We start from the raw sequence: 15,028 nt of genomic DNA, 5'->3' as shown, positions 1-15,028 counted from the left end.
GAGAAATGGATCGTCGATCGCGAGAGTCTCAATTAATCGCACTGATATCTCATTTTTCGTAAGGAATAATGCGATGCTGCTCAATCTTTTCATTGTCGTGTCTCGGGAGATAATATTATAATACACTATTACTATTTGTCTATCAAAATATGTAAGGCGTTATCGCTTGCATTCCATAGCGAGACTCGGTGGTTTGATGCGCATCGAATTATATCGAATTATAATAAAATAAAGATGCTACACGATTATTTTCTGCACAATAATTATGGATTATTTTTCACGCGATTAATTGACTCTCGCGATTTATTCATTCAAAAGTGATAATCACACGAAGCTATAGTAAATTATTAATTATAAGTTATTGCTTTATTATATATATTTGAAAATAAAAATTTATTTAATATTTGAATCACGTTTCGAACTTTTTATTAATAGAAATAAAATTATCAAATCACGAATACAAAGTAATTAGTAGATTAAGATTCAAAGAAATTAATATCCAAAAATATATCATCTTGCCTTGTATAATTATTTAATATAAATTATATGATATAAATAAGAAATTATATAATATATATAGATACGACTGTATTTACATCGACCGTTCATTAATAATATATTTATTTCGTGCGATTTATATATTGACAATCACACGTGTAATTAATTTACATACTTTCCGACAAAATACATCTTAATTAGTTATTAATCTGATTTGCACAATATCGTATAATATCGCTATATCGATGACATTATTATTTCAGACTTTTTCAATCACTAAAAGAATTCAATCATGCGTATACGAGTCGACACCGTACTATCGAATGCAGGAAGGCCACGAAAATGTAAACAATAGCGCGGTATGTTTGACGTGCAGCCAGGTGAACCGGGTAGTGAAGGCATTGTCTTCCGAGATACGACAGCAAAAAGATCAGGTAATGTCACAGGTGATTATTCTTTACGAAAAAGTAGATATCAGTGCGATTAATTGACTCGCGATTAACAACTCTTTTATCGCGATTTATTCATTCAAAGTGAATATATCGATAAGCAATATAATAAATGTTAATTGTAAGTTATTGTTTTATTCTCTGATATATATATTTAAGGGGTGAAAATTATTATTTTAATATTTAATATATATTGTATTTAATATTTAATATTTAAATTCGTATTTTGAAATTTTTATTAATTGAAATAAACATATAAATAAAATAATTATTAGATTGAGTGTGGTTCAAGAAAATTAATATCCAAAAATATATTGTCTTGTCTCGTGAATTGTATAATATAAATTATATAATATAAATATATATGTAAATGTAATAGGTATACGACATAAAAATACGACTGTATTTATATCGAATGTTCATTAATAATATATTTATTTTGTGCGATTTATGTGTTGGAAACGTATTACGCGTATAATAAATTTTGATTATATATACTTTCCGACAGAATACGTCTTAACTATGTAGTTGCAATGTACACTTGATTCGCGCAATATCGCGTAATATCGCGTAATATTACCATTTAAGATGAAATTATTGGAAATTATTAGAAATAATTGGAAAAATTCAGTCGTGCATATAAAACCAATCGACTTCTCGCTGTGGTATGTCAAAGTCATGCAATATAAACAATAGTACGCTATATATGTATTCGTGCGCGCAGCATATCATTATCTTCCGAAACACGATAGCGAGAAGATTGATTAACGCCACACGCGATCATTCATTCGAAAAATTCAGTTAATTCAGCTTGTATAATATAAATTATATAATATAAAAAATATAATATAAATTTTATAATATAAATACGATTGTATTTATATATTGAATGTTTTTTACATTAATAATACATTAATAATACATTTATTTCACAATTTATCATAGTGTTAGAAACGCATCAAATGTATAATAAATTTTTATTATATACTTTCGGGACACGATACGTCTTATCTAATTATTAACTTGACTCGTATAATATCACGCGATATTTTGATGAAATTATTATTTTGAAATTTTTTGATCATTAAACAAAGTTGTGCATAAAAGTTATGAATCGAATTTTGAGTCGAACAGCTTTTGCAACGCGTTTAATTTATAAATACAGTGGTAGTTAATTAATACTTTAATAATTCGACGTTAAACGTAAATCAGTGATCTGTTAAAACGTATTTTATATGTTATATTTGATCGAAATTTCTCACGCGAGGCAATATATTTTAGGATATTGCATTCTGCGAATATTTCTCTTTAATTTTGACACTCATATCTTTATTCGTTTATATATTATAATACGATAGTAAAATTAAAATTCAGACGTTTATCATTCAACAGAAATAATACTTGCAACGAGTTGGCATCGCACGATCTTCGAGTGAATAATTTCTCAAAATACAATAAAGTGTGCATCGCGTGTAATTAAAACACCGGGAGTGTCGTAAAGTATCGCGCGATCGATCGATTAGTGCGCATATAATTAATCGTAATTAACTGTTGTTTCGCGAGTGTGTGCCAGTATCATGAAGAAAGAGCAATGGACGAACACGAGAGGAGGCATCGGGCATCGGTGAAGCAACCGTGAGGTAAATAATTTACTTATTACTTAATTAATTTAAAAACAATTTAATTGATTTAGTATTGTAACCTATTATATGTAAAAGATTCTAGTTTTCTTTTATATAAAATATTTTTAAAATATGTAATAAAATAATTAGAATAGTTAATATTTTTATATAAACATATATAAAACTTATAATTTTGCTTAAAATTCACAACAAATTATTTAGATTATTTTATATCAGAATTATAGATTTTTACTTATCTTATTTTATAAAAGTTTAATTATGAAAAATCCTTTTCTTTCGCGAATTGTACGTAATTTCTTAATTAAATATTTGTTTAACAAAAATAAAAAAATAAATTTACACATATTAATTATTTTTCAAAAAATATAAATTTTTTAAACACTGATTTTATAATTTGGACATATTTATATTTTACAGATCAAATCGACGTATACAAATCCGCTGCTGCGCATCGTACCGGTGAGTGAGAATTGTTTTAATTTGATTTTTTATTGTTTTTTAAATATCACTAGAACATCATAGCGAGCGCTACGCGCGCCCCATTGCTCGATTTTATATAAAAAAGAATGATATTTTAAATAAAGTTGGTTTAAACTTGATTAATATTTTTTGACAGAGAAATCAGCTGATTTTTTTTGACAGAAATCAGCCGTTAATTTGCTAATTAAATTTTAAAATAAAAATATGTTATACAAATTAAAATAATAATACAACATGTTATAATACTTTAAATAAATGTATTTACTCAAATAATATTTATTGACAGAGATCAGCTGATAACTGTCAAAAATTATTAATCGAGTTTAAAGTAATATAACTATTTATTTAAAACATGTTATTATTTTATAATTTTTATTACATAATAATTATTTTAAAATTTAATTATCAAATTAATGTTTTAATCAGCTGACTTCTATCAAAAAATATTAATAAATCGTTAATTTATAAATTAAATTTTAAAATAATAATATGTTACAAAAATTAAAATAATAATATATTTCAAATAATATGTTATAATTCTTTAAACTCGATTAATATTTTTTGACAGTTATCAGCTGACACTTCCGTCAAAAAATATTAGTCGCGGATAAAGCATTATATTAACATATTATATACAACATATTATATATTAATATGTATATTATAATATTATTTTAATATCTCTATATTTTAATATTTTTAACATATTAGTATTTTAAAATTAAATTAGCAAATTAATGCTTGATTAATATTCGTTGACAGAAATCAACTGATTAAAGCGTTAATTTCCTAATTAAATTTTTAAATAATATGTTATAAAAATTTAAATAATATATTTTAAATCATATGTATGTTATAATACTTTTTTTTTAAATATCATTCTTTTTAAAATCGAAGAATGGCGCGCTTATGTTGTTCTAGTTTTAATATAAAATTGTTCAATGACGCGGCGACATATGATCGACATAGTGGCGATTTTTAATATTTTAAAACCAGCCAAAAATCCATATCTTGTTTATGTCGATAGTACATTGTTTGCAGATTAATTTTATATTATAAACAAACGAGCGTACAAATTTTTCTATTTAATAAACATAATATTAATCTGCATCGTATAGAGTCCGCGGCTACAAAGTGTCGATTTTTAATATTTTGAAACGAGCCAAAAAATCATCGCTTGTATATTTCGATAATACATTGCTTGCAAATTATTTTTATATTATAAACATACCAGCGTACATATTTTTTTATTTAATAAACATAATATAAATCTGCACTGTATAGTGTCCGCGGCTACAAAGTATCCGCGGAAAGTTGTAGCCTATAGACTGCGCATACTTATATTACGTATATTAAATAAAAAAATTTGTACGCTCGTATGTTTTTGATACAAATGTAATCTGCAAACACTGTACCATCAAAATATACAAGCGATGAATTTTTGGCTCCCTATAAAATATTAAATATCGATATTATGTAACCGCGGACCCTATACAACGCAGACTTATAAATCGTATATTAAATAAAATAATTCGTACGCTTATATGTGTTTGGTTTAAATATAAGCTACAAATAATATATCATCAAAATATATAAGCAATGAATTTTTGACTCCTATTAAAATATTAAATATCGATATTTTTTAGCCGCGGACCTTATACAACGCAGGCTTATATTACGCATATTATATAAAAGAATTTGTACGCTCGTATGTTTATGATATAAAAATAATCTGCAAGCAATGTATCGACATATACAAGCGATGAATTTTTGGCTCCTTTCAAAATATTAAATATTGATATTTTGTAGCTGCGGACACTATACGGCGCAATCTTATATAACATATATTAAATAAAAAAATTTGTACGCTGGTATGTTTACGCGATATAAAAATAATCTGCAATCAATGTACTACCAAAATATACAAGCGTTGAATTTTTGGCTCTTTTTAAAATATTAAAAATCAGTACTTTTTAGCAGCGGACCTTATACAACGCAGATTTATATTACATATATTAAATAAAAAAATTTGTATGCTGGTATGTTTATTATATAAAAATAATCTTTAAACAATGTACTATTGAAATATACAAGCGATGAATTTTTGTGTGTGTGTGTGGCTCCTTTTAAAATATTAAATATCCTTTTAAAATATCAATACTTTGTACCTACAAGGTATCGATATTTAATATTTGAAAAGGAGCCAAAAATTCATCGTTTGTATATATTGATAGTACATTGATTGCAGATTAGTTTTATATCATAAACATACCAACGTACACATTTTTTTATTTACTATGCATAATATATAAAAATGCGCCGCGTAAAAACCGCAGTGACAGTGTCGATTTTTAATATTTTAAGAACAGCCAAAAATTCATTGCTTGTATATTTCGATAGCACATTGTTTACAGATTATTTTTATACCAAACAGATATGAGCATACAAATTCTTTATTTAATATACATAATGTAAATCTGCGCCGTATAAAGTCCGCGGCTACAAAGTATCGATATTTAATATTTAAAAAAAAGCCAAAAATTTCATTGCTTGTATATTTCGTTAGTACATTGTTTGCAGATTATTTTTATACCAAACAGATATGAACATACAAATTCTTTATTTAATATACGTAATATAAGTTTGCACCGTATAGAGTTTGCGGCTACAAAGTATCGTCGGAAAGTTAATTATAGCCGCGGACCCTATAATGCGCATACTTATATTACGTATATTAAATAAAAAAATTTGTACACTGGTATGTTTATGATATAAAAATAATCTTTAAACAATAATATAAAAATATACAAGCGATAAACTTTGGGCTCTATTTAAAATATTAAATATCCTTTTAAAATATTGATACTTTGTAGCTACAAAGTAGCTCGCTAGCTGCGAGATCTTCTTTTATCGATAAAAGAGAATTAAATAATCTTTCTAAACAAAAATGAAGTAATAAACCAACGCGCTTGTCGAATATAAACAAAAGGAAACAAAGAATCATTTCAATTATCTTACCTAAGTCATCAAGCCTAATTAAGTTTCTAGAAACAGTTTAATCAATAATTTCGATATCTTTAATTCCTGTACAATTGTCGCAAACTCTTCCTTAGAATAATTCGCAAAGTTCTGGTGTTAAGTGGCGCCGTTGGTCGACGTCTGGGCGGCGCGACTGACGGCCGAATAAAGGGCAAATAAATTAAGTTAATGCGCTCTGCACTCGGCTAAGTAAGCGCAATCTCTCAGTCGGCCTCTCTCGCATCTCTATCCTCTGCTCGCGCTATTGTTCGATGGAATTTGTAATTTAGATTGATACCGGGGTTCCGATTCTTTCCGATCTCACTCAACGTTTTCGAGAAATCGTCCCGCAAAACGCGCCGACAGTGTCGCGAATAATTTGTCTGCAGTCCGTAAAATTTATGACACCGCACGATGGCGAAACGTTTCGGAGAACGCGTTCTAATAAAGTCAACGATCTCTTGCAATAGACAAACAACTGATACGCGCGTCGAATAAAATCGGATCCAGCACACGATAAGATGCATAAAAATGTATCGTTAAACGCGGAATAAGTGAATATCAAAAAAAGAAAAATTCTTATGCTTATGCTTATCTAAAGTAATATCTTATTTTCTAGATATATCCTACAAAAATAATGATATCAAAAAAATTGCGTTAAGTAAAAATAGAAACGCGCACATTATTTTAACCAAAATAGTTGTCTTAATTTCCTACATATATTCTATAAAAATAATAATACAAAAAATATTGTAAGAGCATGTAGAATCATAACAAAACACAAAAAAAAACGAAATCAAAGATTAATAGAAAAATTAAAGATTAAAAATTTATGCCAAAATTACAAATTAATACAAATTTTAAAAATGACAAATTTTAATTTAAAGAAATTTGTAAAATAATATTATTTTTATATATTAATTATTTTAAGCCCTGTTACAATTTGGATGTAATTTCTATGTTATAGATCAACTTAAGCTGAAGATGTCGACAACCTGAGAGGACGAGAAGGTCTGAGAGAGACATCGGGCATTAGCGGGGCAACCCTGGGGTGAGGATTTATTATTTGTTTATTAGTTGTAATTAAATCAAAATTCATAAAATGTTTTAATTATATTTCTGCTGAGTGCGCGTAAAAAATATAAAATTCAATACATACAATAATAGTTTTCTGAAATATTAATTACTGTTGACTACAATCTGGGTTTTATTTGTATGTTGCAGATCAGCGTAGCTTCGATACGATCATAACTCCGCTGTTGAACATCAACCGATGAGTGATAGACTAATATTTTATTATAGTATATTGTAGAAATTAGATGTAGTGTAGAAATTAAATTGTGTAGATGTAGATGTAGATATATGTAGATTTTTTATATTTTTTTAAAAGGAATTATTATAATATTAAAATTATTATTATAATATTTATATATTTTTTATCGACCGTCGCAAAAACTTAATAATCAATCAGTGCATTCAGTCAATCTCAAAGTATAAAGTAAATAAAATAAAGTAAAGCATAGTAGAATTTGCATTAAAAATTTTTAAATATTCTCATAAATTATTATACAAATTTTAAATCTTTAATCTAATTAATAAATAGTAAATTTTTTATCTAATTATCTCATTTTTAATTTTTAACTATTTTAATTTTATTTAAATCGCGATAAAATATCTTTCAGATGTCACATTATTTTACTACAGGTTTATAGCTCGTCTTAGTGCGGGAATGTCGTTCAAAATATCGCGCGTTTAATGCGGGAATTTCGTCCAAAAAAGTATCGCGCGTTTAATGCGGGAATTTCGTTCAAAGTATCGCGCGTTTAGTGCGGGAGTGTCGTTTAAAATATCGCGTGTTTCGGAAATCGATGGACTACAATCAACGGACAATTCTGATCAACCCGCCGACCTAAGAGGAGGAGCAGGCCTAGGAGGCTCGGGCATTGTCGGAGCAACTCTGGGGTGAGTTATAATACTGTATAATATATTGTATAATATACTGTATAATATACTTGTTATAAATCTCATACACACACACACACACATATATATATATATATATACATATATTATCTTCTATTTCTATATTAGAATGATTTAAATAAAAGAGAATTAGAGAGAAATATTTTTGATATTTAAGTCTTATAAAAGTTTATATTATAAAAAATATAGTTTTTATAAAATTTATAAAGTTACTCAGTTATACATCTACTGATGATTGTATTCATCGAATATAAAATTTAATGGACATAATAATAATTTTTAAAAATATTAATTATTTAAAGCGTTGCTATAATTTGAATTTTATTATATGTTACAGATCAACTAGCTTTGAGCAGTTGTAACCGGGGCAACGACGAGTGAGTAAACTATTATTTTATTAGGAGTTGACGATACTTGTAGAGATTATATTGAGCAGATGTAGATGTAGATGTAGATTGTAGATTGTAGATAGTTTTCAGGACAACTGTTAATTATTTTTATAAATAATTATTACGAATAAAAAATACATATTCGTGAATTGCTCCGTGTATACTGATGAAAGTTAATATGAAGTGTTGGTGCAATTCATTGAACTTATTAAAGTAAAAAGTTTCTAAAAATCAAGGTTTAGCTTAAACTTATTCAAAGCAATATTGACTATTATAATAATTTAAATTTAAATAATAATTAAAATTCAAATATTGTGCGTTACGATACATAACTATAATAACTACTTAATTTTTTATAGTTAAAATTTTATAGTATAAAGTTAACTTTATAAAATTATACATCTTTGTTAATGACTAATATATTAATTTTTTTTAATCTTGGGATCGAATCCTATATCTTACATTATGTCACGTGTCTTTTCTTAAATTTTTTATTATCTTTTGGAGAACCATTTTATTCACGTTTTCCCATATTTTTAAACGCGCTCTATTTTTTAATAAGTTTTAATTATTAGGGACGATAGTTAATTTTTTCGAATTTTAGGGTCAAATTTAGATACAATAACATTAGGTTATGACATGTCTTTTAAAAATATTTTTTACTATCGAACGGAGGACCATTTTTCATTAATGTTTTTGTATATTTTTAAGCATGCTTTTTCATTTTTTTGGTTTTAATCATTATCGGCGATAATTATTTTTTCCTCATTTTTAGAGTCGAGTCCTATGTATTACATTATGTCAAGTGTTTTTTTCTAAATTTTATATTATCTTTCGAAGGACTATTTTATTAATGTTTTCGCATATTTTTGAGCGCGCTCTTTCAATTTTTAATAATTTTTAATCATTAGTAGCGATATTTTTTTTTAATTGTGAAAACGTTTTTAACAATTTTTAACAAAATAATATATTTTTCCCCTGTAATAAAACATTCAATTCACTGAACGCTGATTGTTCAATGTATGCTACATTAGAAAAAGACTGTATGTAAAATATATGCAATGCTTAATACATATGTGCATATACATAATGTGTGAAAGTAGAGTTCCGCTTGTTCGATTGTGTATAGCATTCGGATCTCAACATCTAAAGGTCCTCGCGAGTCTCGAGATCCTCGCAGGTGGCTGCGGTACTTATATCGCGGTCCGTTCTCGCACTGCGGGGGAAAGCCGGTTTGCGGTTTCTCGCGAAATTTATGATGATTAAACGTTCGGTCCGACCGGAGGTGCGACGACTTCATTGACCTACCCGCATCCATCCCGGCCTCTCCTCGGACAAATTGGATTATGATTTTACGCCGCGTCGTAACTATGTGAACGACCGCGTTGATTGCCGATCGCGACGAGAGAGAGAAAGATGCGGATGCATATTTACGCGCGTCAAACGGAATTTTCCCCGATATACTCTCGCGCGTGTCACGTTAACTATTAACAGATAGACTTTTCAAACGGACGATTATAATGAATAAATATGTGCGTAAACGGGCATTAAATGTAATTTAGAGAGATTGGAAAAGAGAGAAAGAGAGAGAGAGAGAGAAGTTTAACAAGATTGATAGCTTTTCTATAATCCTTTCGATTACACGCGCGTTTCGAAAACGTCAAAATTCGGAAAATTTGAAACATCGATAAATAATTTTTAAACATGTAAAAATGAGCAATAAATCAGATATCGATTTATTTTACTTAACGATACTTCTCAATATTTTATATACTAAAATTTGTATAGATTGCCTATTACATCTTTCTCGCAAAATCTCTTTTCCATTTATCTTGATTTTGTCATCTCGAATCCAAAGGGAGGAAGAATACGTTCGTATGTTTGTAATAGTGTAACTGATAGCAAGTGGCTAGCTACGACGTCCGCTATTACTCTTACCATTTTCGCTTCTGTCCCTTTTACTCGCCTAATCTTTGGTTTGCCAGAACCATCGTCGTCGACGACCAAGGAAATAGTTCTTCTAACCCTGAATAGTCCTTTCGCGAACTATTCCATTTGTCGACTTTGTTCAAGCAATCCCTTCTAACTCCGTGATTTCTACAATTTTGTTAGAAAGCTTATGAAAAAGTATATATATGTATATATTTGTTAGTCACACAAATTGCAAAATGCAAAATCATATTTATATATGCAATATATTTTTCTTTAATCTATTATACCACGGTTATTTTCCTCTTTATAAATAATATATTTTACAAAATTATATTAAAAGAGAGATGAAATATTTAAAATCTCGTCATACATTTTATGAGTTGTACACAACAATTACAAAGTAATAACATATATAAATCCAAATGTAAAACTATATATAAATCGTACATTTAGAGATATATGTAAAACGAGATATATAAATAGGATAAAATAAATAGGATAAATAGGATAAAACCATATACGTACCATATACATGAAAATGATATTCATTTTGGTGATAAATTTAGATACGCATCAAAACATATATTGCCACGCGAAAGGAGATAATTTGCATCGAACGATAATCTCGATGTAATTACCGTATTTATGGCGCGTTTCTCAACGTAGATCGATTTCCGGTAACTTTTGATTGGCACACCCGTTATAATCACACCTACTGACTAGAAGGGATGAAGGTAATTAATTGCCATGGCAACACCGAGAGCGAGTTCGAATTCCTCTCGCGCCGCGAAAGCATCTTTCGGATGCTCGAAATCCTTGAATTTGCTCCACCACCAATTCAGAGCCTCGATTTTATTTGAACTTTTGATTATTAAATTTAAATTTCATCACGCATTTTCTATCGATTTTATCGAACATATTTGCGCAAATCGAAACAATTCTATAAAGTTTACAGGCTACCATGAAATATTATTACAAGATTAACTTTTTAGAGAAACATTACACAATTAAGCTTGTTAAATACTCTAGTATATTTTATATCAAAATAATATATAAAATATATATATATATTATATATAAATATAATATTAATAAAATAGAGAATATAAATATTATAATATAATATAAATATAAATGTAAATATTATTAATATAATATTAATAAAATAAAATATAAATATTATTAATATAATATATATATATATATATATATACATATAAAATAAATATTCACACATACAACACAAGATGCAACCCTATAGAAATCTAATGTATTTCTAATCATCGTAATGCCCCGGGCCGATCAATCTACGACTGATTCGATCGATTTCGTTGGTGTTAAGGAAGATCCACGGGATGACGGTATCACCGTAGGGAGGAGAGACTCGTGATGGAGGAACGCTCCTAACAAATAGTCGTTTTCTCCGAGGGGCGCCGTGCTCCGACTCGTTTAACAAGGTGTCGGACGCCCTGGAACGCGACGCTTTCATCTCGACCGACCGAGAATCGACTTTATCTTCATCTTCTCGAGAGGACTCGCGCACCCGCGAATCCCCGAATGAGTCACGCGCGTGCTCGAATTGATATTACGCGTCGAAAGGCCGTGTGCTTTCGCGATGAATTAATCGACCGTGCTTTGCATCGCGAATATCTATGAATATTATTGTTGGTCTTCGTCCGGGTGTGCATCATTATTTAAATCCTTTGAACGAAAAGTACAAAATACGTTCTCTTGACGATAGAACGGACAGCTTGTGTATGTATGTGTGAGAAATTGAAGAAAATTAATTTATAATAATTAAAATTTTTTTATCATTCAACTATTTTATTAATATTTTCTTATATTTTATTTTATTAAGAGTTTTAAATTTCATAATTTCATGGTCGCCCGGTAGATATAATAAATTATTGCGCAATTCGAGTACTATGATTGGCGAATAAAAAGACGAAGAGGAAGAATGAGCGCGGCACATTCAGACAGAACAAAGGAATAGCTGACGCGGATACGAAATTAAAATAAACGATGGCAAGAAATTGCGCTGTAGCTCTTTCTATTCCTTTTCTCTCTTTCTACGTGTTTTTCTCTTCGCTTCTCTTCTCTTTCCCGGCGCTTTGTAGATTTTATTGTGGCATTTAAGCGTTTTCGCGATGCGAGATGGTAGCTGTCAATTTATTTTCAACTAATTTGCTCGTAAAATACTTCTTGCCGCAGTAATAATTATCCATCCGTGAAATAGACGAAACAGAAACAATGCTAAAAAAAATACAGTGTAATCTTAAATTTAATTTTCCAAATTTTGCAAAAATTGCAAGATTGCGACGGGACGAGAAACGAGAGTAAAATCATTTCGCGGTTGATCGAATATGCTCAAAGGGTTTCTCTCTCGTCACCGGCTCGTATTTTACTCTTGTTCCGGTACAAAATCCTCGATTACGCGGACACTCTCTACGCAGGTATTCCCTTCTCACACCGGCCATCTTTTTACGATGTCGAGGCGAACCCTTTTTTCCGCTCGTCCTTTCGCCCCAAACGAAACGTGCACGCTCGTACGTACGTACGTACGTACATATATATATATATATATATATATATATACGTGAACGCTGCTTCGGTACAGAAAAATAACAAGGATACTCGCCATAATGAAGACCTCAAGGCGCCGCGCCTCGGCGATAATTACAGGGAGGCAAACCTTCTAAGGGTTTAAATGTTAAACGTTATACGCGTCTCGACACTACACTACGGTAGCTTTTACGGCAACAACGAGCGCAATCTCTCTCTCGTTGTTTCCTTCCACTCACACCATTTTCCACCTGGAGGTTCTCATCGTAAACCTAGTTTTAAGGACGATTTCCACCGTTTTGGGTCAGATTTCGAGATGTTCTCCGACTTATAGAGATTGATAAAATTTGAGCTTTAGACTCCGTGAGAGAGACAATTTTTAATAGAAATATATTTTTTATTCTTTTGTAGTTGAACATAGGTCTCATTTCAATTAGTTATAGAAGAGATCAAAATTTAATTAACTAATTAATTATTAATTCAAAAAACATAACATATTCTATTTATAAATTAACAATTATTATTGGAAAATAACACTACTCTAGTATATGAGTTATAACAAGTGATCAAAATGTTTTCGTTGAGCTCGAATGCAAGCTTAAAATAGAATCTACGTTCATATGACACATTTTTTACTTAAAATGACCTCTCGAACAAGCTGTCCAAGTTTTTTACACTCGTTGATCACCCTGTATATCACGTAGAATCTCGGAAAAGACGCGTCTTGTTTAACGTTTTTCGTGCCTATAAAATAAAGTATCCGTTCAACATCCACTTTGCGGCATCGTGAGAGAAAGAGAATAAAATCCCGATGGAAATTGTCCTTTAAAGTTTCGCCGCTCGCGCACATCGTAATCTTTCACGGTCCAGCTTTTCACGGACGCCAACATAAGGGATGCCGCGGGACGGACGCGGTTTCTTCGGCGCTGTCTCTTTAATAGCGCTTAGCTCGCGGTCGAGGAAGAATTGGCCGAAGATCAGAGAGACAGAGAGAGGCAGAACAGGATGTCCGATATTGCCGGGAGATGTTGCGTACACGCCGCTCGTTATCCGTCAGCGTAACGATCGCGGAATGAAGACGTTACGTGCGTTAGGAAGATCGTCCAGCGAGAGAGCGGCCGTGAGCGAAGAAGTTTTAATTGAACGAGCTGATTTGCGCCGCGCGCAAATAACGTCTTCAGGAGGCATGCTATGTTTTGCGTGCGATTCGTGTTGCGGAGTCGACATCCGCCAACATAAGTCAGCCAGTATATTTCTCCCTCTCCCTCTCACTCCCTCTCTCTTGGAATCAGCGTTTGAAATCAACACTCGGTTAACTTTTTACCTCGTAACGAGATTTTTGAAGGAAGCGATTGACATCGCGAAAGTATTATTTAAATGCTTACGTGTCTTGATTTAAACATTTCGGAGGGAATGCTACCTTACTTTGTATAAAATTATGCCGAAAGTTTCTTCTTGCATATATGATTCATAGAGTCCCGCATAAATTATATAGTATAATATAACTACATATTATATAATGTAACTATATATATAAAGAAGACTTGATTATTATTAAAATAGAATAACATGATAAAAGATTATTTTTAGGCGCAAGAAATAAAGCGTACAATTTGATCGCGTAATTAATAGTTTGCGCTTTTCGCTTTCGATGGCCTGAAATTCCGCGGTGCTCTGCAACGACGGATCGTCTTAATAGCGATCGGGGGAAGTCTCCACATCATTTCTTTTTTGTTCGCGTAACGGGCGTCGTAAAGCAAGGACAATAAAAAAAAAGAGAGAGAAAGAGACCACGAAATTTCACGGTGCGCGAGCCCGCGTTAAAGGGCGACCGAGGCGCGCGAGCCCGTCAATTTAAAGTTACAAATTCGGCCGTAAAAGGAGGGCCGTGAAAGCGGTTCGCCGGTTTTTAAAAAAAACCGAGGCAGAGCGAAAGGGAGGAAGTGACACGCAAGAGTGAAAAAACGAAAGTGAGACGAAGGGAGAGAGAAATCGAGAGAGATATATTGTATATTTTGGAGAAAGAGTCCCCTCCGAAAACAAAAAAAACAAAATCTTCGTTATTACTAATTAT

Source organism: Prenolepis imparis, unplaced genomic scaffold, assembly GCF_030444845.1.
Source record: "Prenolepis imparis isolate NDT839.2.m4 unplaced genomic scaffold, iyPreImpa1.0 SCAF_14, whole genome shotgun sequence".
Taxonomy (NCBI): Eukaryota; Metazoa; Arthropoda; class Insecta; order Hymenoptera; family Formicidae; genus Prenolepis; species Prenolepis imparis.
This window is presented reverse-complemented; position numbering follows the sequence as displayed.